Consider the following 25,049-nt stretch of genomic DNA (forward strand, 5'->3'; position numbering starts at 1 on the left):
AAACCTGGTCACAAATGTGGAGAGCACGGGCCTGCTGGAGGGGAACCCTAGGGCTCCAAGACCCCCTCAGCCACAGAGCCATAGCTGGGAGGGGGCTGCAGGTGGGGTGGGGCTGTGGGAGTGGACTTCATGGGAAAGAAGAGACCTGACAACTCACTGGGCTATTGGCCCCACTTACGCTGAGGGTTCAAGGCCCACAGAGATGCTCAAGGCCCACAGCTCCTCCGCGGAGCAGTCAGAGCTGGGACTTTGCAGCCTGAGATGGAATTACGTTCACTAATGGTGACTTAAATGTGTTTAAGTTTAGGGTTGTTTTTTCTCTAAGGGAACCACTGCCTTTCTCTGTCTGGGGACCTTTGCTGTTAAGGATGGGGATATTCAAGGCCACGTGGGAGAGGGGACTTGAACGATTAACTCAGATCTCAGATTTTCTGAGTATCCACCCTGAGCCAGGTGAGCTGCTGGGGTGTATGGAGTGAATTAGGTCAGTGTGATTAAGAAAAGCATATAACCCAAAGTTACAAAGTCATCTTAGCACGTGTGCATTCTAATCCAACACCTGTAACAACGTCAGGTGGACAATTCCAGGAGTGAGAGTCTCTAAAACTGCACTGGCATCTCCCCCTTCACACAGGTGTCAGAGTGAAAAATGCCCTTTGGTGACTCCTGCAGTACCTGACATTCCTCTGCTGAGCCAGTTACTGCGGCCTGGTTGACTGCATCATGCATGTTGAGGACAGGCCGTGGGGCCACCGTCTAACCAGGGGCCGTGCTCTCTTTCACATCTCCTTGCCATTTTTCCATCCTCCTCATGGACACTGGTGGGATGATCTAAGTGGCTGATTCCACAATTCCACTGAGAGCCATTTCTACCTAAATCTCTTAAGTTTTAATAGGATTGGTCGCTTTTGCTCCTCAGAGGTTCCCTCAGAGCCAGTCACCCTGGCCAGGTGTAAGGTCTGGCCTCGGGTCACTGGAGACAGGGCTGGGATAGGGTCCTGGACTAACTCAGGGCCCTGGCCCTTGGGAATGGCTGCCTGCTGAGCAGTACAGGTTGAGGATCCCAGGGGTGAGAAGGCCAACAACTTCGAGTGGTTTTCTGTTGCCCTTAGTAAGACAAATACAGTTTTTACAATACCTAGGTATCCCCACATCGCATGTGTGCTTATGAGAGGTTTGAGAACTGTAGCACGGTTTTTTAAAAATAGACCTTTTTATATTGTATTCCCATTCCATATACAGACAGTCCAACTGAAGGAAAAATTATGTGCTCTATTAAGTGAACATGTGGGCATTATTTAAGTTTGTGTTGTGAAAGTGTCAGTGAACTAAAATAATATCCATTAGTCTCTGTGTTTGTGTGAGTGGGAAGATAGCCCTGTATTGTCTTCTTTCCATGGGTTCCGGGCTTAGTAATTAAGAGGGAGAACTGGCATGTCCAGCGAAAAGAGGCCCACTCCTGTGTCCCACCCTCCTGCTTTTTTCTAAAATTATTAGCTAAATGCTAGGTCTTCTACCACTGCTGCCTCCAGCACCAGGCACTTGTAGGAAGTGATCAGCCTAGCAGAGGATGAGATGGCGAGCTTTATGGGGCTGGAGGGGTGTGGGAAGGGCGGCAAAATGAGGGGAGTGGTGCTGTCACTGTCAAAAGCACCAGGACAGGATGCAGAGGGCAGGGGCTCTCCGGTGGTTTTTCATGTTGACTAGGTTGCTTCTTGGCTTGCAATTCAGTAAGTCCTGAGCCCTAAACTCACATAGAATTATAGAGGTGGTGGCCTGACCCAAGAATTTGTTGCATCAATAGAAATAATTGGCTTTTAAACTAGGCTTATGTGTCCTATTGGAATGGAGGGAAAATGGCAGCTCCTTTCACTGGAATTTCATTTTGGCCGCTGTTTTATACCTTCTTTCGAAATGAGGTCTTATTTGCAAATGGGCTGCTCAGACCGGAGAGAACTCTTCCACGTTACAAGTGACTATGGCAAACCACAGCAGAGCCCATCCACACTCACAATGGCTGTCTGTTTTATTCTGACCTGGTTAAAAGAGTCAGTTGATTCTTACTTTATAATCCAGAGCTTGACTGGAAAACTAAGCTCTCCAATATAAATGTCAGAACACGGGCCAGAACTTATTGATTTTTTTTTGGTGTATTTTATTGTTACAAAGGTATTTGAAAATGCATGGCTAATGATGTCTAGTATCTTTATATTATATTTTATATCTTATACTGGAAAGCTTCTTAATTGGAAAGTAATATTATTGCTAATTTTGAAACTGAAGATATTTTAGTTTATACACATTATTGTTACCTTTGTTTAATATTTTTGTTTCTAGTTATGACATAGTCTACTAATTGACTCATCTTAATATATTAGGAGTGACATTTATAATATAATGTTCTTTTCAAAAGCATACTGATTTTCAGTATCTGCATTTTTATTTTATCACCACTGACCTAGTTAAAGCAAATAAACATTGTTGAACAGAAGTATGTGTTTTTTAACATAAAAGGCAGAATTATGTTCCCCAAACCCTGAGACTTTACATAGGTACATTTTAATTTCAGTATAATAAAAAAATTTCCCCCTGTTTCTGACTTATGCATATACACACCTCACCCCCAAAATAGTAGTTATTAACTCAGGAGGTTTAAAAAGGCACTGGGATCCATCCATGGACATTTTTCCAGGACTTTGAAAACAGCAGTTCCTTTCTGCATAAAGGTCTTAAGGAGCACTGCCAATTCCTACAGAGGCCAAGGAGGGCTAGATCTGTTTCCCTAAGCCTTCTTTTTTAAAAATATTTTTTATTAATTTCAGAGAGGAAGGGAGAAAGAGAGATAGAAACATCAATGATCTGAAAGAATCATTGATTGGCTGCTCCCCGCTCATGGATCAAGCCTGCAACCCAGGCATGTGCCCCAACCAGAACCGAACCATGACCTCCTGGTTCATAGGTCAACGCTCAACCACTGAGCCACGCCAGTCTCTCAGCCTTCTTGGTAGATAATGCTTCTACCTCTTAATATCCCTGTCTTCTGAGCACAGGGTGTAAGGCCAAGCCATAGGGGGTAAAAGAAAAGCACCCAAAAATCAAATCCATATTAAGGATGAGAAGTGTTGAAGGGAAGAGCAGGGGAAAAATGTCTTTCTCAGGAGATAATTTATCTGGAAATCAGTCAATTTAAAATTCTGAGCAGCCTCTGCAAAACTATTAATAGATTCCTAGAAAACCTCATTGTGTGCCATCCACGTGCTCCCCACTATTTCTAAAAGCAGGTCCACAGACATCCATGATAGCTATGGGATTCCTATGGGAAGCAAAAGAGGTTTGGGTGCAGCAATAATCTGCTTGGACAAGACAGGACAGGGAGCAGGGGAGTGATCTGGCTGCTCCCAGAAAACTGGCAGGTTGTAGGATAGTTGCCCATCAGGACATGCTGAAACATGTGCAAAAAGAAAGAAGACCTAAAATGATTAGAGTAGACAGCTACCGGATAGTGGAAAGCACGTTGGTTTGGAGCCTGAGGATCTGGGTCTGAGCATTGGCTTTGCATTACAGCTGTGGGGAACTGAACATGTTTTCTGGGAGGTTTGATTTTCTCATCTATGAAATGAGGGTTGAAATATCCCCCAATGGGTTGTTGGAGACTTTAAAATAGAGTGTGTGTGTGAAAGTGTATTTAACACTAGACGATATGGTGTCCTTGAGGGGTAAGAAAGAGTGGACAGGAGAGGGTTGCGCTGATGATCACTGGATTGACGCTGACTGACATCTGTTTCCCAAGCTGTAGCTCTTTTCACCATCGACTGACATCTGGGCCTCTGCTTTGCAAGTTCAAAACCAAGGCTTTGCCCATTTACCCGGAGTTGGTCCTATCACAGCAGTGAATGTGAACCACACTCAAAGAGGCCAGTGTGTAAGTTAAAGAATACCCCTCATTCCTTCTCTATGGCTCTCTTTCTTATTATGGAGATATCTCTGGCCTTCATTAATAACAGATGGCTTTGGTGAGTGGGGACAAAACGGATGGGGTGGTCTTGTGTGCTATTTTATGGGAAGTGGAAGAATTGCCCCTACTGTAATATTAAAGGTCACCTTCTAGGGACAGGAGGCCCTATTTGTCAAACCCAAAGTCTCAGACACTGGGACAGTGCTGGGTCAACACTAGCTTTTGCAATTCCTGCTAGACCATGGGGACAGGGTCTGTTTTATTCACTGCAGTGTTCCAGTCCTCAGCATAGTGCCTGGCACATAGAATAGATGCTCAGTAAACTGCTTGTGGGAAGAGCAAAATTCCACATGGAGCTTTAAAATGTATAATTTTATCTTATATTTTTTAGACTGCAGATGACTTTTGGGGATATCCCTAATTAGATCATGAGCACACTCAAATTCTCAGGTAGTTATTATGGGAAGACATCAATATACACACTTTGTGTGTGCTGCTGCTTACCTTCCTCAGTTTCTAAGGGCATCATTCTTTGAACGGACCCTCAGATTTGGGGTAAGCCCCAGTTTCTGGCTTCACTAATGCTAGGGAGCCATCCTTAAAGTGCCACAAGGTTCTGCAACCCAGTCATAAAACAGATGCCCAGAAAGTCCAATGGGCAGTAAGAGGTAGAAAGACCCCTGGACTGAGAATGTGAAACATAAACCAAGAGTGGGTAGTCACCCTGCACCCTTCCACCCTTTGTGACATTAGTAGCAGTTTACCCTTTGCACTGATGTGGGGGTGGGGAGGGAGAGGCCTTAGAATAATCAGACATTTTTATTGCCATTGTCAGAGAATGTTCTAAATTCCTGACTTTCTCCCATGTATACTCAATCACCAAACCCAATAGGCTCTACATCAGGAACAAATTGTTGGAGGAGGAGTTTGGTTGGTCTGTGTTAGAGACATCTAGGGCTCAGGATGTCTTCTTTAACAGGTATTATCCATGAGAGTTAGTTATGAGGAAATGGGGAATGAATGGATTTTAAAAACAAAAACAAAATCTTCTCTTTGAACCAAAACAACCAATTAAAAATGCAAGGCCTAACCAATATGAAACTACATTTGGGGGAAAAATGCTTCTAATAATGCCCTTTAATTGGGAATTCACCTACTGCACCAAAATATAAATATTCCCCAGATAAAATTACTGGTATTTTGTGGTTCTCATTTGAATTGAAGGTCATTCCAGTAAATGCTAGAAGAGTCACGTGAGTCAGCATGACAGGGGCAGACCTATTTCTCTCCTTTCCGTTCATCCTGAAATTCATGGAACAATATTCTCTCACATTCCTTATTCCTTGACCATTTCCAGTGTTTCATTGGAAAACTTTACAATGAGAGAGAATGGCACTTTAATCATGTGGTCTACTCTCAAGAAAAATGGAAGCAGGAGGAGGTAAAAGTGGAGGAAAAGTTTAAGAATGAGAAGCAGTGCTAAGAGAAGCAAAGGGTGGGGAGTTGTGGGAGGATAAGAGGAAGACAGATGGGAAATACATGGATGACTGCCAACCTCTCTGTTCAGACAAAGGGATCCTGTTATAAGACTCCTCTGATGTGGGATTTTATTAGACTACCTGGTTATTTCTGAATTTGTGATAACAGGAGACTTTGAGTCTTAGAATTAAATTTTCTAATGATTCAACATAATTGTCTTAATATATATCTAACTGTGCTGCTGAGTTCTTCAGCTGCAGGTATTTGGCAAATAATCATTTGGTCTTGTATTCCTGCACTGGCAGGAATACAGGGTCTCTGAGTATCTGGACGATAGAGCAATAAATTCTCAAAGAAAAGAAAGGTCTGCCTTGTCACTCCCTGGGTTAGTGGTAGAGCCAAGGAGAGGTGACCAGATCTCAGGGCCCCTCAGGATACCCCTGTGGCTACCATTTAATTTATAAACCAAAATTCCTCCTATTTTATTATAAAAGTAATTTGTCAGCCTATGGCATGGACTGAGTCCCCTAGGTGGTCAGAAATATTAACAAGACCTGTTCATATGTGAAATAATTAATTGAACTCACATAATTTATTTTTTTAAGTTCCTAAATACCATCAAGATATAATATAGTTGAAATCAAGTTTAGTTTTCCATTCTTTAAACTGTCCATAATGAGCATGCATATATACCATTTATCCTATATAATAAAAGCATAGTATGCAAATTGTCCCCTCGACCGGAGTTCTTCTGGGAGTTCGACCAGCGGGTGGGCCAGCCAGGGGAAGGGAGGGAGTACCCAGCCGGCAGCCACTAGGGACACTACCAGGGCACAAATTTCATGCACTGGGCCTCTAGTATATGCATACTTTTAAAGAGCCTTTATTAAAACAACAGCAATAAATTCAGTTACTAACTTGCATAAGTTAAATGGATGCATGTTTTACTTAGGAAAGTTCTTAATGCCTAGACCTAGTTTCTGGAAAGCAGGAGTAGATATAATTACTTGAGCACTGGAGCAGCTGCTAGTGTGTTGGGGTTATCTCTGTCCTCGTGACTCATTTAAAGGAAGGAAATGAATTGGTGATATGACTTAGCAGTTCTCTTTCCCAACCCTCAGAGCTATTATAGTTTTTGTGGATAGAGTTCCAACTGGAATGTTAGAGTTTTTCTCTTACTTTCTTTGGGGGAAATGTCCTTAGAATATATGTCAATTTTTGTGTGTGTGTTTTTTTGTAAGTTCACAGATCAAGTAAACTTGATATACCCACTGCTAGCTAAGCAGATATTCATACACATATTAGAAAACCTCATTTTATCCATCTCTGGGAATGACAGCATATTTGTCTGATGGGCTTCATAACTGGTAGATAATGCCAGAAAATTGATCCTCTGCAAACAAAAATGTTAGAACACATAATAGAGGTTAGCCATCTGCGGAAGGAATCTATTTTGAAAATGTAACTCAAGGCAGTATTTTTTTGGGGGGGAGTGAAGAACTGTTTTATATCTTGATTGTGGTGGTAGTTAACACAACTTTCTATTTGTCAAAGCTCCTAAAATTCAAAGGGTGAATATTATTATATGTGTATTAAAAATAAGTTGAAAATATAAAGGAAACATACAAAAATGCTACTTTGTACATTACTATAAAAAGAGTAATAGAGGATATTTGGGAAACATACAACAACAGTTAAGGCGACCAGACTCCACCCTCTAATCAGTTCATATCTATGGAATACATCCAATAATATGCATATGGCCTATAAAGAGAGGACCTGGGTTATATGAATTGATAACAAAAGAAGAAACTTTAAATGGCAGAAAACAGCTTTGTTTTGTTTTTCTTGTATATATTCTATTCAGCAAGAATATCATGAGATAGGGATGGTGCATTAAGTTATCTTTCCAGGTTTTCTAATCTTTGGTCCTGATTGCATTCAGTAAACAGTCTTCTATAATTGGTGCAACATTATTTAATGTGTAAAGTAGCGAACAAGATCATTCTGGTCGTTAGAATATATACTCCTACCCATTGTAAATCAATAGATTGGCATTGACATTCAGGTTCACAGATCACTCTTGGAATCATTTTCCCTAAGCCCAATTAATTGAGTGCTCTTACAAAAATGGAACTCATGAATCTCCAAACCCACAAGCCAAATTCTGAGTTATGGCAACCATACCAGGCACTGCCTTCCCATGAAGTCTACCTGAGCAGCCAACTGCCTTCTTTCTTTGATACTTTTCATGAGGTATATCAACCAGACTGTCCCAGGAGTCTACAGGGCAGGGAGTGGAGAGAACCTCACCTACTGGAGGCTTTACGGAGACCTAGAGGTGAAACTTTCCTTTCCACCAGAGCTGGAAGAAAATGCCTGACTTCTCTGAAGTCTATCACATTTGTTTGATGTTCCACTCATTGATAGGATCCCATGCTGTTCATCATATTTCTAACATGATCTGGTTAGAACATCAGGAACTTGCCTGGTACCTTACTTTCCTTGTGAGTTCGTATCATATATTTCTAACAGGATCTGGTTAGAACATCAGGAACTTGCCTGGTACCTTATATGTTCTTGGAATCCAATCATTACTTGGGAATTTATTTGACAAATAATCATTTTCTAGCTTGCTCTTGCTCCCTGGTCCCAAGCAGAATTTTGGTATTACAGGGGGAAAAACAATAACTGGTTGACTTGGACTTTTCCACTCTACTTCAAGCGAACTTTACATCAATAAACTGCCAAGAACATCTCCAGTGAGGAAGACAGTTTAGCTAAATTAAGGCATAGCAATGAGTAGGGTAGTGCTCTTTAGAAAGCATGCCCTCACCCCCACCCCTTTGCTTCATCCTGGCTCAGGATCTTTGCCTAGTGTGTGCCATATTCCTTTGACCTGAGAGGTAGAATGTCTTATTACACTGAAATAATATGAATATATATGGGAGGGTTCTGGGGATCAGATGCCACTAATTCACTGAGGAAGTGTGTCACCATAGGGTAGAACATGCCCACATTATAGCAAACACCACCATTTCTCTCACTCAACAACTGCAAGTTCTCCAATGACCCTCCAGGCAATGTCCATTGGCTTCATGGAAATGCCCACCCTAATGAGCAGATGGATCTATGATCTCACCTTTTTTTTTTAATGTAGATAGAATTTCTGCTCTATTTCTGCCTTCTGATGAGTAATCGCTCTTCATCTTGGATACTTTTTCTCCCTTGCACTTCATAGTTTAAGATCTTGATTGACCTACTTTATGTTGATTTTTTTCTATTGATTCTGTTCACTAAAATCATTCTTGGAAAATATATATACTTATAAAATATATGTACTGAGCTCCTCATGTACATGGGCACATAGCCAATCTCTGGAAAAACAAACACATACAAGAATCTGGTAATTTTGGTTGTCTCTGGGCTGGAACACGGTATGGCTGAGAGAGGAAGTCTGGGAGCCCAGCAGCCGAGTTACTAACTTCATACTCTATAGGAGGGTGTCCAGTTGCCTGGATGGAGACTTGTAATTTTATACCCTTTCAACTTAGACTTTTGTACACTGGCTGACTTAACTATTCAAATACTTGTGTTTAAAAAAATCTATATTGGCTTTCAAACAGCAAACATTTAGACAAAATTAGTTTAGGTTCTCTTTTTTTAAAGAATTCTCTTGAAGCATTTCTTTGCCAAAGGTCTTTGGTGTCCCTGGCAGAGTTCACTCTAGTGTGTACATTGGGCATGCAGCCTTATGACCCATGCTTATATCATCAGGGGAAAAAGTATAAGTACCTGAAAAGACTCTGACTAGGAGGAGCCTCCACAAAGGCATTCACCTGCCTCCACTTCAGCTGCCTCCTCTGTGCCTGCACTGTGCTGGGCATCAGGAAGACAATGTCTAATAAGCCATACATTGGCCTCAAGGAACTCACCAACTGGAAGAAGAAGTGACAAGCAGGTGTGCAGAAAAAGTCCTAAGAGCTGTACTAGAGGAATCTTGAATAGGTATGTTGATTTGCTGAATATGAGAGAACAAGAAGAATGACATTTCTTTCACATAAAATATTTTCTTTCAAGATACTATTTTTCCCCCATTTTGTCATTAAAACCTAGATTAGAACAACATAAAACAGATGAAGCAATAGCTGTGAAAGTGAGACAAGCAAGGGAAACGTCCCCTTACCCCTACCAGTGTGTTCTGTAGAACAGAGGGAGACTTCGGTGACTTGACAACTGAGTAAACTGAATTAGGAAAGCCAGGTGTGTGTAAGTCAAAAATAAATGACTTTCAACCTTGAAAATTCAGACAATCATGAATCTGATCTGAAGATTCACAGTAATTACAAATTACAGAACACACATGGCAAATACAACTAATCCAGTTTCTCTGTTCTACCCATCCCAGAACTTTTCCTTGAGTCCTTCCCCAGTGTTGATGAGAAACTCTGGGATGCTAAGAATGAAACTGTTGGATTTGAGACCATGTCAGGTCTTCCCCTAGGGTCCTAAGGTAGTTGGGTTGTTTAAAGGTTTCTTTCTAAAATAAAAGTCCAAACCTACTTGTGACCCTGCAGAGTCATAAAATGTCAAAGCACAAAGCCTAAACTTTTCTGTGTCTTTAATGCCATGTACAATGACTGACACTTCCATTTTTAAGAAGAGTTTTCAAATTATAGTAATTTTTTAGTGTTAAAATGATTTTCTGTTCTTTAATAATAACTAGCAGATAAAACTCCTCCCTTTCTGCTTTCCTTCTAACAAATAGGCAGAATGCGTTTTTGTTTGTTTAGGATTAGTCATCAAAAGGAACATAATTTGTTTTCAGATCTGGTCCATCTTGCTTTTAAACATAGATGTAGTCTACAGGCTATCCTATGTGTTGTGTTTAAAGAATGGCCCCGGAAAGCAATGCTCACATTCCCAAGAAGGAGCATATTCATATTAGTACCCCTAACTTTGCACCTAACTCATCCCTTTTTTGTACCTCAGATGCATATTATGTTAAAATATAATTATACTCTAGGATTCATTATTGCTTCAATATGTCTCTGATTCTTAGATTGTCCTTTATCAATTTCTTTTTCTAGTATGTTCTCTTCCATTCACTCCAAATGTTAACGTTATGCATCGAAAAACAAAAAAGGACCAAAGAGTCACTTTGCCAACACCTTCCACCTTGACCATTCATTCTTGGATGGTTTTTACAAAATCTTGTTCATTGTTTCTTGGAAATGACTATTAGCTTCTCTCCTTCTTCCCATTCCCATATCCAGATTGCTCATTCAAGTGGCTACTACTTCACCCCTAGATTATTTTCACCAGTTTCCATCCACTCTTCCAGATCTTTCTTCTCCTTCCTTCCAAATCCCTCAAATACCAACGCCAAATCCATTTTCTAAAAATTCACCACTCTTTCTAAGACAACTCTATTCAGGAACCTGCAATAATAGTGTGTAGAGACTACCGCTGTACATAATGTTAATATTGCTAATTGCTGTTTCAATATTTGTTCCCCCTTTTCCCTTAAGAAACAGAACCCTGATTTATTTGTGGTGAGAATGTCCCAGCAAAAACACTAGCTTTCCCAGACATCCTTTCAGTTAGGGGTTGCACTTTGCCACAGTTCTGGCCAGTGAGATGCAAGCAGAAGACTGTTAGGGCTTTCTGAGAAAGCTTTTGCATTCCTAATGCAGAAACCACCTGCTTATCCTTTCCTGTCTTTCTTCTTTCTGCTTGGAATGTGGATATGAGGCTGGGGGTGGCACCATCATATTGGGGCTGGGAAGCAGCACAGTTACTGACAATGCTTCCCACAAGGTATGGTAGAAGGGAAGAGGGAACGTGTCAACATGGAGCTACTGTACCCCCTTGGTTCTGGTTTTTCTTATTTAAGAAAATGAATCCTTTACTTAAGAATTTGGTTAAGAAAATGTATTCAGAGTTCTGGGGCTTGTAGCTAAACACAAAATCCACCTGAAACACAAAGCAAATCAAATGTAAACTCCTCGCCCTGACCTTCAAAGTCCCCTTCTCTCTAAAGTCTTCTTAAACCCAAGCTTTCATTATTCAGTTCATGCCTCTTTGCCTCTGTCTAGATTGGCCTACTTTTAGGAATATTCTTTCCATTGATCCATCCCATTCTTTCAAGATAAACTCAAATTCAGCTTCTTCCTGGAAGCCTTCCCTCCTTAGTCTTATGCCCAATTATCTCTCCTTTCTCTCAAATCCTATTGTAGCATCTCACAGAATCCTGGTTAAACACAGTGTTTTCCTCTGTATGCCACTCTGGTTATTTCATGGTTAGGTTGTTTTTCCAACCAGCACATAAGCTCCCTCCATTGTGAGATCCACACTCTTCTATCTCCCATTACATCTTGCATGATACTGATCACAATCAAGATACTCAGTACAGAGCTGTTGCCTGGTTGGGATTCGGTTGGTATGCACTGCTATATTTGCTTTTAAAAACAGATTTGTCTGTGGCTTTAAGAGCACATGTGAATTTAGGCTGCATTTCCATCTGGTAAGTTAATATAATCATTGGTTAGCAGTTCAGAATTAGTATGAATTAATTTTCCACGGGGAGAAACTTGCAGTAGCAAACACGATCGCTGTGGTTTCTTTATCACTATGAGCATTATGTTGGATTCACATGTTAATAGAGCATTTCCTGGGATTGGAGATCAACCTCCAACCCATGAGATCTGGGTTTTCAGCATTAAGAGGTTATGAGATTAGGACTCCTTGGTGCCCATTGCTCCCTGTCTCAGAAGGGAGCAAAGGCCAGTGAAAAGGCTCGGCTTTGGCAAGGGGCCACACATCTGCTGTCAAGCTCCTGCACTGAGCCGGGCAGGACAGCTGCAGAGGCAGATCAGCCCAAAGCCTCTGTGGAGGGCAGGTTTCTCCTTGGAAGGCCAAGGAAGAAAGGAGAAGGAAGAGGAGAAAATGCCAGTGAGGATTAAACCTCTGAGGTTTTAACTAAAATGGAAGTAGTCACAGGACTTTTGTTTAGACAGTTTTATGTTCTTCCATAGGCACTTAACTGAAAATCAACAAGGACATCAGGCAGGGAAGGGATATCCAAATTCATAAATGAAGGTTATGTAACATCTCAATTTCTACATTAACTTCCTTCAGGGGGGTATAACTACATTCATATCCTTGCTTTCTTCCTCTCTGTCTCAAACATAAACACACATACATGCACACACACACTCACAAGTGTTGCTATATTCTTTGTGTGTGTGTGTTATAGTAACAAAATAGAATTACAGACACTCTGGAAAACAGTATAGAGCAGTGATGGCGAACCTATGACACCCGTGTCAGAGGTGACACGGGAACTCATTTTTTTGGTTGATTTTTCTTTGTTAAATGGCATTTAAATATGTAAAATAAATATCAAAAATATAAGTCTTTGTTTTACTGTGGTTGCAAATATCAAAAAATTTCTATATGTAACACGGCACCAGAGTTAAGTTAGGTTTTTTCAAAATGCTGACACGCTGAGCTCAAAAGGTTCACCATCACTGGTATAGAGGTTTCTCAAGAAATTGAAAGTAGAACTACCATATGATCTGGTAATCCCACTTCTGGGTATACATCCAAAGGAAATGAAATCATTATCTCAAAGAGATATCTGTGCTCTCATGCTCATTGCAGCATTATTCTACCATAGCCAAGGTATAGAAACAACCTAAGTGTCCATCAATGGATGACTAGATAAAGAAAAGGTGATGGTGTGTGTGTGTGTGTGTGTGTGTGTGTGTGTGTGTGTGTGTATAATATAATAGAATAATATAATGGAATATTATTCAGCCTTAAAAAAGGAAATCCTGTTACTTGCAATAAGATGGATGGACCTTGAGGGCATTTTACTAAGTGAAACAAGCCAAACAGAGAAAGACAAATAATGCATGTATCACTTATATGTGGAATTTTTTCAAAAGTCAAACTCATAGAAACAGAGAGAAGAGAAGTGGTTACTGGGGCGGCGGGCGGGGGGGGATAGGAAGGTCGATAAAAGGGTACAAACTCAGTTTAATATGAATAAGGTCTGAGGACCTAATGTATAACATGGTGACTATAGTTGATAACACTACATTGTATAATTGAAATTTGCTAAGAGAGAAAAACTTAAATGTTCTCACCAAAAACATGGAGGGGGAATATGTGAGGTGATGGATGTGTTAACTAGATGGGGGCATATTTTCATAATGCATATGTGTATCAAAACATCATGTTGTACACTTTAAATATCTTACAATTTTATTTGTCAATTATACCTCAATAACCCTGAAGAAAAGGGAATTATCTTCAAAGATATAGCCCCTCCTAATATCATAAGTAGCACAACTCTGCCTTATGGAATAATGATCCTTAATCTAGGAATTGCAATGATTTCTTTATTTGCTGTTTTAATCTCAGTTTTTTAAAAAAATTTAATTAGCAAAACAAACTAACAAAAAGAAGGAACGTGTGAAATAATTGTTCCTTTTGGATTTTCAGTGGGACAGGACTTGGGGCAAATGCCCACAGGAACCATTTATAAATGTCTGTGAGTTACTTTGGGGCCCCTTAGTGGTGAGGACCCCACTGGGCAGTCTTGAACATGAAGGAAAGAGTATCCAAGCCTATGAGCAACAACACTGAGGCCTGTGGGCCTTGAAGGCTTCCTTGAAGCCTCAGGTACTCAGGAGTGACAGCCAGGCTGCCTCCACAGCACAGGTGGCTCTCTGATTGGCTTATTACCCATCACAAACAAGGCTTAGGGGGGTGAGGAAAGAAGAGACTCCTGCAAAGATGTATAAGATACAATACCTTTCCTCAGGGAGCTTGCCACCTAGTTGAGGAAATGAGCTAGAGACCACAAAATAACAGATTCTCTGAGTTGGAGAGAACCTAGAAGGTCTAAAAAGGTGAGCCATGTCATAACTCTCTTAACCTTCAGAGGCTTGGTTTCCAATTGATGGGGCTGATAATTCCCCCTTTGCAGTGGATTAAATGAGACAAGGTATCTTGAAGAGTGCCTGTACATATTAAGTATAGTTCAATCCGCTTTTACTATTATCATTATGACAAGTCAGCAAATTGTGTTCAATAAACGATGCTGACAATAGGATATCACTTTAGAGTGAGGTGGTCACTGTGGTCAAAGGGAAAGAGGATGGGGGCATTCTTGAATTAGAGCACTGAGGGTAAGGCACGCCATGTGAGGTGGCTTCTGGTTACAGTGGTAATCTGGGCTATCCAATCAGGGAGGGTCTGCCATGTTTCATCAGCCTGTAGAAACTTGGTTTAGGGAACAGTGAACAAAGAGCAGGCATCTGATCACAGCCTGTTGCTAGATCTGAGTGCTAACAGAGCTCATGAGCAAAGAAGGAAAGTATGACCCCACAACAACGATGGCCTGACCACTCTGTCTGAAGTTCTGCAATCTGAAGTTACTCATCTCCCCATCTTCCAGCTCTTTCTTTTACAGCCCCAAGTTTTATTTTCTTGGTAGCACTATCACAACATATCTTGGCCATTCATTTATTTATTCTCTGTCTTGCTCTGCTAGACCATGAACTCTATGTGACCAAGTACCTTGCCTATGCTATTCACTGTTGTACCCACCTAGAAGAATGACCCAAATATAGTAGGTCAGTACATTAGAATCACTGGAGAAGTTTTCAACATACCACACTGCCCCACCCTCGCCACACACACACACACACACACACACACACACGCTGTGATGCCTAGGTGCCTCCCCAGATGTAAGTTTCATCAGCATCTCTGGGGATGGAGGCCTAGGAATTGGTGCATTTTAAAAGCTCTGTAGGTGATTATCATGGCCACCCAAGGTTAAGAACTACTTTAGAAAGGTGCTCAGTAAAGCTCTGTTGAATGTAAATGACAGGACCTATACACTAAGGGGAGCATGAATGGACAAGAGATGGAAGAGAAGGGATTCTGATGGAAAAAAAGCCCTGTGACTTGCACTCGCCCCTGCCTTACCCACCAGGCTGCTAGTGCGGGGTGTGGGGGTGAGACGATTCTCCTCCATGCCAAGGCTGAGTTGATGAAGCACAGCCCATGGAAATGGCTATTTTGGGGTCCAGGCAATCCACAAAGGGAAGGTTCCTGGACAGGCCATGCTGTACTCTGGTAGTGGTGGGGGTACCACTGGTGCATCATTTGTGTGCATATGAGTCTTAGACTGGAGACCCTTCCCCCCGCTTTTCCTCCTCCCAAGCCCCAATGCTTAGCAATGAGGAAGAGGGTCAAGATGGTTTTCTTCCTGCATGACTATGATACTTCTGAAAGGTTGAGCTGTGGGATTTTTTTTTCTTTTCACTTCTCTCTTGGAAATCACCTCCATATGCTGATTGCACTGTCGTACAAGACTTCTTCTTTACATTAAGAAAGCATTCCCCACTATATTTAGGAGGCAAAGTGGAGCTGCTGTAATTTCAGCTTCCTCAATAGCTTTCAATGCCATCTATCAAGGTTGGTTTTCTTTAAAAAGTTTTTTTTCCCCCCAAAATAAACAACTAAATGTAAAATCTTCCCTTATACTTTGATTGAAGGTTCACATCTTTTGGAATATCTAGCTCATATTTTTAGAAAGAAGCAGCTGGTTCTTTTCACATTTAATTCCAACACAACGCCGCATTCAATTTTCCACTCTCCCAGACAGGCTACACAAACTATTGGAAAATATTCGATGACACTAATCCAAATGTCTACATTAAGTGTGGGAGAAAGGTAGAGTATACTTATAAAATCCTGGACTCTGAGCCAATGGCATTGAAATGGCTGACCCTAAGAAAACATGATTGTGGCAGAAAAGGATCTAGCTACTATTGCTATCCACAGGGAGGAACCTTTGAAACTGGGGTTGAACAATCAGGTTTTTGTTCCTGGTTCAGGGTGAGTGTTTTGCCCAAAGGGCTTTGTTAAAAATCAATGGTATTAGTAGTAATTGTGACAGCTATCATTAACTGAGGATTCACCATATGCACGGCTTTTACATGGATTCTCTCTTTCCACTGCTATCATCCCTATTTTATAGATAAGGAATTTGAGGAACAATGGGTATAAATGATTTGTCTAAAGTCATATAGCCTGGAAGTGCCAGCTCTTAGCCAGGGTTTAGCAATCTTTAACTGTAAAGGGTCAGAGAGTAAGTATTTTTTGGCTTTGTGAGGCCTACAGTCCCTGCTGCAACTACTCAACCCTGCTATTGAAATGAAAGCAGTGTAGTAGCCATGTAGACAATGGGAGTGTCTGTGTTTCAATAAAACTTTTCTTACAAAAACAGGCTATGGACTGGATTTGGCCTTGTGCCTCTAGTTTGCTAACTCTTAGCCATGACACTAAGCTCTCTTTTGAGGTCTTCTTTCAAGATCTTTTATATTTACATATGAGTTATTGCAAACACTCATTGAGCCTGCGAATACAATAGCCTACTGAGTAAATAATTGAGGTTTTAAAATAACCATATCCCTCAGTGCTAGCAACACTCTGAACGTTGTGATGGGAAAGGGCTTTTGAATGAGTGGGATTATAAACCACCCAAGGATCCTTCCGAGGAAAGCTTACAGGTGCAGCTCAGCCCTCAGGAGTTTGTAGGTTGGCGGGGTGGAGGAGAAGTTACATTTTTTGCAGTATCTGCTCTGTGCCAGGTCCTGTGCAGGACTCACCATGCTCTCCTATTTCTTCTTTGCCACTCCTTCCACACACGTTTCAAGGAGGCGCTCAAAAACACACCAACAAAATCAAAGAAGTCAAGAAAATGGAGCATTATCTTCAATCCTTACATCAATCTTGCAAGAAAGGTGCCATGATTCCATTTTAGAGATGAGAAAGAGAAGCTCAGAGGGGAAGTTACTTGCTTGAGGTCAAAGAGCAAATGAGTGGCTGAAGTGGCATTTCACCCCAGATGTGCCCAATTTCTCAGCCTGTACACCTTCCATTAGCCACACTGCCCCCTTCTAGTGGACTGCACACCTCACCTTGCTTCATAACTCACTACTAAGTGAGCTTGGAAAGTCAGTTAAATTTGAAATTCTATTTAATTCTACCCTGTAAAAAGGAGAATAAGAAACCTTGGCATATCCTACTTGCTTCACATAGTTGCTGTAAAAAAAAAAAGGAAGATGGAGCATATGAAAGATCCTTGTACTTCCAGGCATGTATGATGGTGGCATCTGTCAGGGAACTGGTCATAGCTGTGGCATCTCCTTGCCACACTGCTGGCACCTAAAAGGGTTCCCCTGCACCAGGGGACCCCAGTCACTGAATCATTCAGACTGACCAAGTCTGGGAAGGAATTGACCCCCAGAAATCCCCTGAAATCAGCCCAAAGCTCAGGAACTTGGAAAAGGTTACAGAATAGTCATCCAATTTCTAGTCACATAAATGACTCTTATAAACACACACATAAGTGTCATCGCCATCCCTCTGCACACCACCTTCCTCCCAAGAGACTCTCCTCCTGCTTCTATTCTTCTAGTTTCAGATGGGCTTTTTCTTATTGGGATGAGTGTAAGTCCTTTCTCCCTGACCTAACCCCAGCCCAGTAGTTTCAACAGTGTGGTGGGGAACATGGTATCAGCTTCATTCAAAGCCCACAGCTCCAGCTCACTGGCTGTGAGGGCTTTCATGTGTCTTTGCCTTAAATATGCGACCTTTCAAAACGCTTGGCTAAAAATGAGAAAGTATCAAAGTTGAATAGCTTGATTATATAAGGGAAAAAAATCCCTGTGTTTAAAAACTACATAAAGTTAAAAATGAAATGGCAAACTGGAGAAATGTTTGCAACATACAGCAAAGAAATAGTATTATTTGATATCTATGAGCTTCTACAAATCAATCACAAAAGTAACTACTTAAAGTGGAAAAACAGAGCAAAAGCCATCAGAAGGCAAGGCACAAGAACAATTCTAAAGACAAATTTTTAAAAATCCTTTTGGATAGTTTCAAGTAACACCTGACACCCAATTCTCATGTCATTACCAGTAATGGAAATGTTTTGACAAAACATGCAGAATTATATCTGGCATATTTAAGATGTGCATATGTGTGTGGGTGTGTGTAATCTCTCCCTATAAACCTGCACCTGCCTAAGACATTTCAGATGACTGGAGAGAATGATAATGGAGAAAAGGATTGGACTGAATTTCAGATTTAAAGTGTATGAAAACAGCATATACAAACAGAACCAAGATTTCAACTCTGAGAATTTGGACAAAGGGAGAAAGAAATATTTTCAGTTAACCCTCTAACAGCAGACTTGAACTGTAGTGGTCCACTTATAGGTGGATTTTTTTAAATAAATATAGTAAATGTATTTCTTTTCCTTAAGATTTTTTCCATAACATTTTCTCTCCTTTAATTTTCTTTTATTGTAAGAATACAGTATATAATACATATAACATACAAAATATGTGTTGATTGTTTATGTCATCGATAAGGCTTCCAGTCCACAGTAGGCTCTTAGTAGTCAAGTTTTGGGGGGAGTCAAAAGTTATATGAGGGTTTTCAACTGCACAGGGCCAGGGTGCTAGCACCCTTAACCCCCACATCTTTCAAAAGTCAGCTGTATATATATTTAGGGGAAAAGATGGAAGCAGCCTCACAAACTCTTCTTTTGCAACAATGTCTGGAGTGAAGTATACAAGATCTGAGGCTCATCGAAGGCAAATCACGCTGGGGAAAAATCCATTCGTGAAACTAAATCATCCTAAGCAAATGACATTTCAGGAATAGAGACCAAAACCAAAGTGTGAGGGACATTTTCCAAATCAATGTAAAAGTGTGCAGAAATAGCAGGATGTAAATTGAATTAATGTTGTGTGACAAATTGATGAGGTGATAAGGAAAAGTCAATTAAGATATCCATGGGCCTGTTCTGAGAGTCTGAATGCTACAATACTATATCTAGAGGATTCTGAGTAAAGAATATTTCCTTGGAAGGGTTAGAAAAAATGCTTTTCAATAGCCTATTTTCTATTCCTTTCTCCTTCTCCTTTTCCTTCTCCCCCTCCTTCTCCTCTTCCTCTTCCTCCCCCTCCTCCTCCTCCTCCTCTTCCTCCTCCTCCTCTAACCAGCAACAGGCTGATTGTGTTACATTATTAACTTTCTCTGAGTTTCTTATAAAAGGATACATTTAATAATATTATTTAATGGGGTATTTGGGAAATGGCCTCTTCAAGTTTTCATGTTAATTTGTGCTGAGTGAAGAAATGGTGAGGCTAATTTAAAATGGCTCTAATTCAAATGAGTGAAAAATGGAGTGAATAAATAACAAAACACCTTTCTACTGAGGGTATCACCTGGTAAGAGGTAACTCAGATCCATTTGACAGTAAAAAAAATATGAGATAATTCAATCTAGAGTTTAGGGAATTGCTTATAATTTCTAAAAGTTTTAGGTTTTCATAGTAAAAAGTTATTCTCTATAGATTAATGGAAAATTCAATGTGAGTAGAGAATGTTCCTGCCCAAGAAGTTCTTAGGGAGAATCAAGCAAGTCACACTTTAAGAATGTTGATTGATATATCTTGTTCTAGAAGTATCAATTCCTGGACCAATTCATGTGAACTTCATGTGAAGGAAGAATGTGTGGGATCACTAAGGAAGGAATGAGCACCATATGTAGACACCCTAAAACTGACAGGTGACTCAGCTCTTTGGGTGCTATCTAGGCTGCTGGCAAATGACAGATGCAATACAAAGCTCACACGGTGTCATGGTTAGCAGAAGAATAGGAAGAAAATCATGAAAGCAGTTGAGAAAAGCTGACTGTTATTGATCAAGAAGTAATTAAAAAGACAAAATTAGTTGGCACCAGGATTAAATTAAGGGGACCTACTCTACACAATTTATTTTTAATGACTTTTAGATAATATAAACATATTACCCTTGAAAATTTAATACTAAAATGTTTTTAAAAGAAAACGAAAATACTCAATAAAACCTCCAAGAGCAACTGCTAATATTTTGGTTTGTTTCTTTCAAGGGTTTTACATTCATGAATATGTTTTCTTTCATAATACTATTTACCGTACATCTCTATGCAATACACAAATAATACTGCAGTAAACAACTTCATACATAAAACTTGGTTGAGTATTTCCTTAGGTTAGGGAATAGAATTACTAAATCAAAGGATATAAAATTTCAGGTCTTAATACATATTGCTAAATTTATTTCCAGAAAGGTCACCTTAGTTTAGACGTAAACTACTCATTTCTTTAAGTGTATTTTGACCTACTTTTTCCACCTGAAATTAAATAAGCTCCTAGAGTTGAGCCAACATTTTTGTAATAGGGATAAAAAACAATCCCAGATTTATTGAGAGATTATTTTATGATAGTTGTGGTAACTTACACTGAGATACTTTTCAACGTTTTCAAAAACATTCATACTCATTATTACATTTAGTCCCCACACAAACCTCATGAGATGAAGAGAATTAATTGTAAACTGTTTGGAGCATGGGAGAGTATTTCAGACATCACCTTGTTCAGATTTTATTAATGTTTCAATCAGAGAATATGAGAGTTTTAAAGTTCTAGGCAGTGGCTCTCAACCTTCTGGCCCTTTAAATACAGTTCCTCATGTTGTGACCCAACCATAAAATTATTTTCGTTGCTACTTCATAACTGCAATTTTGCTACTGTTATGAATCATAATGTAAATATCTGATATGCAGGATGGTCTGAGGCGACTCCTGTGAAAGGGTCGTTCGACCGCCAAAGGGGTCGCGACACACAGGTTGAGAACCAATGTTAGAGGCTAAGTGTCTGGAATCTTATTTCATATATTACCTTCCCACCGGTGACCTTGACTCTATACTGGTCCCTGTATGTGTCATTCCCAATTTCCTCCTCCCCCTGCACTGTTTTATCAACCCATTGGAAAGTACACCATTCAATCTCTCCCTGTCATGAGAATTTGCAATAACTAGAAATCTGAACTCAGACCATAAGCAGAGACAGAGTAATCTTGAAACAAGTACTTTATCTGTGATGTGTATGATGACCCAGAAAATAAACCCAAGAGCATGTGGACAACAATGAGCCAATGAAGTTGAGAGTCAAGTTCAAACTTGGGGTGAACTTGATAAACTGAAGTGGTCAAAGGAAACTTAGTAAGAACAAATCTAGAGCTCCAAGGTCAACATATTTTACTACCGGTGTATTTTGATCATGAGGATGGTAGAAGGCTGTAGTATGCTGAACACAGGGGGGGATTGTTTTTGCTAGATAATTCTCACCTGTTCATGTGACTTAGGTAGCATAGGTGAGTTCTATCAACAGACAGGAAGAGTCCTCAAGGAGAATTGTCAAGTCTTTTGAATATTCTTTGCAGATAATCTGACTAATGCACTATGGAATTACAATATGTTGCCTAGAAATTAAAATAGCATTCTGTTGATTTTTGAACATCAACCAACAGTCTACCATGGCCTCTGGTCAGCTATTGCCTCATTTCCCCCCAGGGGTCAAATTTATTTTATTCAGAAACACCTCAGTAGCATTTCCATTTATTTTTTGTGTGTATAATTTTAAATTCAGAGAAATCATTTCTTAAAATGCCTGACATTAAAGAAAACCTGGCACTGTATTGCCACTACTATAGCCAAGTAACATGTATGGAAAGAAGCATGGTTTAACATGTTGAGTGTGCCAAATTTTCCTTAAAATTAACATTTGTGCCATATGTTGGTACCTCAAACCCAGTATTCCTTTGGCTGATGAAAATGCAAAAGGAAAACATTCTCAGACTGAGCCCTGTTCTCTCTCTTTGTAGACACTATTTTATCTGGATATTAACAATGATCTTCCTTTGGGAGTGCGAATTAGTACTTACTCTCTAATTCTTGGTGAGAGGTCAAACATTCCGATTTAAGAGGTTCTATTTAAAGTATACTTATCTTTTAAATATAGAAGGACCTATATTTCCAGTGCTTTGTACATGGCTACTTTGATGGTTTAGAGGTGTGCTGCCCAATTTAGTACTCACTAGCCACATGTAGCTTTGAGCACATCAGATATGGCTGATCTGAATTGAGACATGCTATGCATGTAAAAGGCACACTGGATTTTAAAAAGTTATTTAAAAAGTAAAATACCTCATTAACAATTATTGTATTGATTACACGTTTAAACAATCTTTTTATTTATTGGGTTACATAAAATGGATTATTCAAATTAAGTTCACCAGTTTCTTTTTACTTTTACTTTTGTAACATAACTACTGGACAACATAAAATTACATTGGTGGCTTGCATTATATTATATTTCTATTGAACAACGCTGGTGTAGAGATTGTTTTTGATGAAGGATTCCATCAATTTATTATACAACCAGGCCATGAGGCTGGAGAGGACTGGGGGAGGTCATCTATCCCACCTCCTGTTTTCAGTAAGGCTGGACTCCAACTAAATAATCCAAGAGTAAATCTTATTTTAAAGATTTGTTGAAAAATAAATTGTCTAACTTCTGTGGCTTGATTGAATATAAATAGTATAAACAAAACCAAGCAATTATTCTTGAACTCATTAACCCTCATGGCCAATCCCAAACCAACTTATAAAGTCCGTCTCAGAACCTCTACATTCATCCTCACCAACTCTACGGTCCAAGCAACCATGCTCTCACCTGTGCTGCTGTATTTGTCTCATCAGCGGTCTTCCTCATCGCACTCTTACTGCACTGCTGCAATCTTTTCTCTTCAAAGCAGCGTAGTGAGCTTCTCAACAAGCACATGTGACCATGTCATTCCCCTGCCTGAAGGCCTCCAATATTTTCTCAGTGGTGTCAGGGTGAAGTTCAAAATTTAAACATGGCCCACAAGCCCGGCACAGTCTGACTCTCATCCATTTCTCCAGCTGCATCTTGCCCATGTTCCCCAAGCTTTCTGTATTTTACTCATATGTCCTTCTTTCAGTTCCTCATCCATACTATGCTCCCCCTCCCTTAAGAACCTCCAGACATGCCATTCCCATTGCCTAGAACACTACTCCTCTCCCTCTGCCTTCTTTGCCTGGTTGACACCTATTTATTCAGATCCCTGAGCTCAAGTGTCCCTTCCTCAGCACCGCCTGACCAGGGCAGATATACCAATTTTGACACTCAGTGTGTATCAGAGTGCTCACTTTACATTTATTTGTGTGATTATTTACTGAATGCCTGGCTCCCTTTGTAGACTGTTTGTTCCATGAGGGCAGCAAGCCTGTTAGTTCACATTCACTATTGTCTCCCAGCACAGTGCCTGGCACATAATAGGCCCTCAGTTAACAGAAAGGACAAGGGATGAAGTACCAACAAGAATCCTGGCTCTTTTTCCTTTACTACTCTTGAATGGAGAGGGAACACCCCTCAGCACCATTCCTTCACAGCTCGCTCACGTATTCAGCAGAGCACCTGAGTACTCCAGCATATCCATTAGCAATGGGTTCTGTTTCCATTGTCTATCTAGAATCCAATCATTTCTTACCACCTCATTGCCCCTACCTGGGTCCAAGCCACAACAATCTTCTTCCAGGAATTTTGGCTTTTCCTCTAAAATAGGTAGAAAATCACTTCCTAATAGCCTCCTAATTCTTCTCCTTGCTTCCACCCTTGGCTCCTCTTAGCCTACTCAACAGAATAGTCAAATCGATTTCATTAAAATGTAAGTCGCATCTTGTCACTCTCCTGCCTAAAACCCTCCAACAATTTTCTATTTTAGAGTAAAACCAAAGTCCACCCACTAGCCTACAAGGCTTTCCGTGAGATAGTTACCTCTCTGACCTCATACCCGACCACAATCTCCCTTGCTTACTCTACTCCAACCCCTCTGGCCTTTTGTGGTTTCATACACACACCAGGCATTGGGCTCCTCAGGTCCTTTACACCCGCTGTTCTTTCTGCTTGCATAGCTCTTCCCCGAGATACCTACATGGCTCTCTTCTTTGCTTCCTTCAAGTTTTTGCTCAATATCACCTTTTCAGCGGGGCCACCCTAACCCTGCTTCCCCCTACGCAGCACTCTCTAATCTCTCTCCTTCCTACATTGTCTTTTGTTCCCTGATATGTTCCCAGTGCCTAACACAGCGCCTGCCAGGAAGTGGTTGCTCGATAACTGTAGAAATATTGAGGCTCAGCTTATGCACCTGAAAAATAGGTGTGCTTGAACCCAGCCATCAAGCGTGAACATGCAGAGTTGGCCTGTGTCCATAGGGGGACAGACTTGGCACCACCTTGAAGCCAGTTCAGGAGACTTGGAGGCTCCCTAAGCCGTGACCAACTGCTTAACCAGGGGTCCTCAAACTACGGCTCGCGGGCCACATGCAAATACAAATATTGTATTTGTTCCCGTTTTGTTTTTTTTACTTCAAAATAAGATATGTGCAGTGTGCATAGGAATTTGTTCATAGTTTTTTTTTTTAACTATACTCCGGCCCTCCAATGGTCTGAGGGACGTGAACTGGCCCCCTGTTTAAAAAGTTTGAGGACCCCTGGCTTAGCCTCTCAGCTCATTTCTGCAACTGTCTGTGAGGCCCCAGGAAGCAGTTCGGTTCCAGAGAGCATCTAAATGCTCCTTCCAACATCCTCCCTTTACTCCCTCTTCCAT

The 25,049-nt window shown here is 40.5% G+C and overlaps 1 protein-coding gene across 4 annotated transcripts in view; it reads right to left on the minus strand.

The window, feature by feature from the left end:
* The window catches only part of ZNF366 (zinc finger protein 366), a 60,324-nt gene that overhangs the window by 17,849 nt on the left and 17,426 nt on the right, over positions 1–25,049 (minus strand). The window contains exon 1 of one of the 4 annotated variants that reach the window (XM_005858009.2): positions 9,370–9,434. The exons of the other annotated variants lie outside the window; for them this stretch is intronic. The gene's annotated coding sequence lies outside the window, so the exon portion shown is untranslated. Of the gene's footprint in view, positions 1–9,369; positions 9,435–25,049 lie in introns of those variants that run through there. 4 annotated transcript variants of the gene reach the window in all.

The sequence above is a fragment of the Myotis brandtii genome, unplaced genomic scaffold (assembly GCF_000412655.1).
Source record: "Myotis brandtii unplaced genomic scaffold, ASM41265v1 scaffold115, whole genome shotgun sequence".
NCBI classification, from domain to species: Eukaryota; Metazoa; Chordata; class Mammalia; order Chiroptera; family Vespertilionidae; genus Myotis; species Myotis brandtii.